At 40.8% G+C, this 5000-nt stretch overlaps 1 protein-coding gene across 2 annotated transcripts in view; it reads right to left on the bottom strand.

The window, feature by feature from the left end:
• The window catches only part of asgr1a (asialoglycoprotein receptor 1a), a 13277-nt gene that overhangs the window by 4122 nt on the left and 4155 nt on the right, over window positions 1-5000 (bottom strand). The gene's annotated exons all lie outside the window — the stretch shown is intronic.

The raw sequence follows: 5000 nt of genomic DNA on the forward strand, positions 1-5000 counted from the left end.
AGGAGCAGATGACCGTAATGATCACGAATGGTCTAACAATGAAATAGGGAATCCCAGGAACCAGAAGAGAGAGTTTTAACACACAGAAGTAGCAGGTTGTGGGACTTCACTTGGTAAAAGTTCGAATCTTTTCCCTTTTGTGCAGTGGAAATATACCTGGAAGTGTAGGATATTTTCTTACCCTGGGGTATTATCGACTGTTGACAGAGTTTTGCTGAGGGAGTTATGAACTTCACTTTCCTGTCTACCAAAGGGCACATTTGGGGTGAGCTGTGAAGTGGTAAAGAGACCACAGAGTCTCCAGCTTGTTTTAGGGTGCTCACTGCTTCCTTGTTATGAACGCTTTTACCGTTGTCAAAGTGGTTGTGTCAAAAACATGTGGCAAAAATACTGGCACCCCTAAAAAATACTATAAATCTAACAAATGAAATGTGTGTTATTGGGGTAAAGTGTTTCTTAATGCTGCTTTTGTGTATGACAATTTCCTGTTTCACCAAGATATATGAGGTAACAGGTAAAATCCCTTTGTCATCCATCAACACGGGTAAAACCCAAGAGCACTTAGCTAAAAAAAAAGCTGGAGAAAAAAGCTGTTGATCGGCATAGACTGAGGAATGTATACACAAAATAGGTCAGCAGTTAAAATGAGCAGAGAGCACAAACAGGGCTCAGTAAAAGGCACAGTAAAAGCTTCAACAGTTTGTAAGGAAGGGGTTAGGGTTAGGGTTTGGTTAGGGTTAGGGTTATGGGTTAGGGTTAGGGGTTAGGGTTAGGGGTTAGGGTTAGGGTTAGGGTTAGGGTTAGAGGTTAGGGTTAGGGTTAGGTTAGGTTAGGGTTAGGGGTTAGGGTTAGGGTTAGACATGGTTGCAGCAACATACAGTCACGGTTCTGCCATGGCCCTCTCAGTCTTCAGACTGGAACCCAATTGAAAATCAGTGAGTCCAAGATCCCCACATGAGTGTTCTCTGTCTACAGACAGAGGTGGAGTACTGTCATTCTTACCAGGGGAGGCTCCACCAAATACTGAAATGTGGGTTCCTGGGAGCTAGAGAGTCCTGTATAGTATCTTAGCTGATCCCAGGACTGAACATTTTGGAAGGAAATCTCGGATGTTGTTCCTGGGATCTGCTGGAACCATTCTCCCAGTTTGGGGGTTAAAGAACTTATTGCCCCGGTTACCATGGGAACCACAGTTGCCTTCACCCTCCACATCTTTTTTCTGCTCTTCTCTCAGCCCTTGGTATTTCTCAAGCCTTTTGTGTCCTCTTCTGCTGTTTGTTCATCACTACTATGTCAGGTTGGTTATCCATTACCATGTTGTCAGTCTGTATCTGGAGGTCCCACTGGATCTTGGCTTGGTCATTCTCCACCACGTTTGGGGGTGTATCCCATTTAGACCTTAAAACATCCAGCGTGTACTTGGCACACGTTTCTGTGCACTATGCCGGCTTCTTGGTTATGGAATTCCACACTACCTGCTAGCATTTTGCATCCTACTGTTATGTGCTGGATTGTCTCAGGGGCATCTTTGCACAGCCTGTATCTGGGGTCCTGCCTGGTGTGGTAGATCCAGCCTCTATTGTTCTCGCGTTCAGTGCTTGTTCCTGTGCTGCCATGATTAGAGCCTCTGTGCTGTCTTTCAATCCAGCCTATTCAAGGTTCCATCAGGATCCTTCAGTTCACCATTCAGGGTGGGTTCCATCCATTAGCAGCGGGTTCATTTGTGCTGCCAGGTGTCCATGGAGAGCTACTTCTTCAGCCAGTAGACGTGGACCATGTCAGGCCTGGAGCTGTGCAGCTCTTCATACCTGAGACTCTTTCTTGAACATTGTTGTTGTTCTTCTCCCATATGCCTTTCCAGTATTATTCAGGTTCCAGCTTTGCTGGGTCTTCCATTCTTATGCCTTGCCACTTAGTGTACACTTTGGATCCTGTTTATTCTCCTGTCTTCTACTTCTCTTCTCTACCTCTTCAAGCAGGCAGGCAGCAGTCTGTTGGTCGCTACACGACATCACCAGAGGTTGATCATATTAACTCTGTGTCTGTTCCCTGGGCTAGGCAGAAATAGAGAAAAAAAAAATTGCCTTAATATCATAATTAGTATTAAAGTAACTGATTCACAGAACACTGCCGGCACCTTTTATCTAAAGCTGGGTTTACTAAATGTTGGATCTCTAACATCTAAAGCGCTCATGATAAATGAAATCCTAACAGATCATAGATTTAATGTACTTTGCCTAACAAGCCAAATAAGCTTTAAAGGAAGTGTGTCCATCTGGCTACAGCTATGTACACCGCCCTCGTCTAACTGGCCGAGGAGGTGGCATTGCAGTTATTTATACTGACATATTAGACAGAAACCAGAAAACTGGTTATGATTTAAGTCCTTTGAAATTCTTTTTACTAGCATAAATAAGCCAGAGATAAGAAGCCCACCCAGCCTCTTCCACTAATTAGCATCTACAGGCCACCAGGACCCTACTCAGAATTTATTAAGGAATTTGGAGATTTCCTTTCTAATCCAGTCACTCTAGTAGATGGAGCCTTTATTGTTGGTGATTTCAATATTCATCCTCTCAGATCGGCCCTTAGTTCTAGATTAGAATCAATTGGTTTCACCAATTGTGCAAGAGAACCCACACACTCTGGTGAACATACGCTTAAATTAGTATTGACATACGGTGTACATAGAGAGATAGTCATACTACCCCAGTCTGATGCCATCTCAGACCATTCCCTCATTTCATTTGAACTGTATATGAGCCTCAGTGTAGTAACCTCACCTCGCTACCATACCAGACGCACGATCACATCAGCTACTGCACCTAGATTTATTGCGACTCTCCCAGACTTATCATTTGTGACTAGGATACCCTCAAACTACAAGGAACTTGATCAAATACCTGAATGCTTAGAATAAGTATTCCGCTGCACACTTGGTGATGTTGATCCACTTATTAAAAAAACCTATGGACAAAAAATTAGTACCTTGGTATAATGATCACATTCGCAATTTAAAACAAAACACTCAAAAAATATAATGTAAATGGCACCACACTAAGCTAGTCTTCCAGCTTGCATGGATGGAGAGTCTTCTGAAGTATAGAAAGGCACTTATTACTGCTCAAACATCTTATCTCTCAACCCTAACAGAAAATAACCAAAATAATCCAGGATTTAGGAATAAAAGTGACACCAATGCTCACATTACAACATCACACATGTAGTAATGAGTTCATGAATTTCTTTAATGAGAAAATTAAGCACATTAGAGAGAACATTAATAGTATTTTACATGACATCAGGCAGCTACTTAGTGATCAAAACAACCAAGCCAACAATGACTCTAGAATCCTTCACACCGATCCTCTGATCTCACACTCAAAATCCTCCACTTGCTTACAAGATTCACTGCTCATACACCTTCTTAAAAAATCCTACCTGAAGTAATTGAACCTTTTACTAAATTGAATAAACTCCTCCTTGAACATTGGCTACATTCTTAAATCAATGAAATTAGCAGTAATTAGACCACTTATCAAAAAATCTAACCTTGACCCATGTGAGCTGTCAAACTACAGGCCGATCTCAAACCTTACATTTATTTCCATTATCCTAGAAAAAGATGTAGCTCAGCGTCTAAGCTCAAATCTGAATCGGAACCAGAAACATGAATTCTTTCAGTCAGGGTTTAGGCCTAATCATAGTATGGAAACAGTACTAATTAAAGTAGTTCATGACCTGTTGTTGGCTTCTGACCAGGGTTTTGTCTCTTTGCTTATATTGCTTGATCTCACTGGAGCTTTTGACAGTATAGATCACAACATTTTACTAGATAGACACAAAAATGTTGTTGGGATTGGGGGAATAAGACCTTTCCTGGTTTAATTCTTATCTAGCCGGTCGCTACCAGTTTGTTAACATAAACGAAGACTTCTCAACACACAACAAAGTTAGCTATGGTGTCCCACAAGGATCTGTTCTAGGGCTTTTGCTTTTTTTCTACCTCTAGGTGAGATTATATGTGCTAGTTTCCACTGCTACGTGATGATATTCAGCTGTGTCTCAGCCAAACCACAGAACATATATCATCTTAGTATTATTGATGAATGCATAAAGGACATCAGACACTGGATATTGAGGAACTTTCTCTCACTTAATCCTGACAGAACAGAGGTGCTTCTATTAGACCCAGAGACAGCTAAGTCCTCACTCTCTAATTACACAATGAACCTCAATGGTCTCCCAATCACATCTTCTCTAACAGTTAAAGATCTTTGAGTTATTATGGATGCCAGTCTCTCATTCGAAGCTCATGTAAATAATATTTCTAGGACTGCCTTTTTCCACCTCAGGAACATTTCATAGATTAGGAACATGCTCTCCTCACGTGATGCAGAAAAGCTAGTCCATGCATTTATTACTTCAAGATTGGATTACTGTAATGTTTTACTATCTGGCTGTACTACTAAGTGCATAAACAAGCTCCAGTTAACTCAAAATTTAGCAGATTTTATCACATCACGCCTATCTTAGTTACTTTACATTAGCTCCCAGTAAAATTTCGTATTGATTATAAAATACTTCTAATAACCTACAAAGAATTAAATGTTCTTGTCTCACAGTACCTTGGAGATCTCTTAGTGCATTACTATCTACCATGTTTGCTTAGATCAAAAGGTTCAGGCTCTTTACTAGTATCAAGAATAAGAAAATCTACCACAGGAGTCATTTATAGGAGTCTTTTCCTATAAATCTCCCACACTATGGAATAACTTTCCTGTAAATATTTGATGCTTAGACACAGTCTCAATATTTAAGGCTGAAAATGTATCTGTACAGTCAGGCATTTTATTAACTACTTCCCATCTGAGGTAAAGGTGCTATATCTAGATCTGTCGGAGTCCATCATTGGATATTATAGTTCCCTAATTTACACACCCTCATACCTGGACATGCCTAATCTATTCTCTCTTTCTGCTGAGGTTCACCTACCCCTG

The sequence above is a fragment of the Electrophorus electricus genome, chromosome 21 (genome assembly GCF_041902795.1).
Source record: "Electrophorus electricus isolate QZ-2024a chromosome 21, ASM4190279v1, whole genome shotgun sequence".
NCBI lineage: Eukaryota > Metazoa > Chordata > Actinopteri > Gymnotiformes > Gymnotidae > Electrophorus > Electrophorus electricus.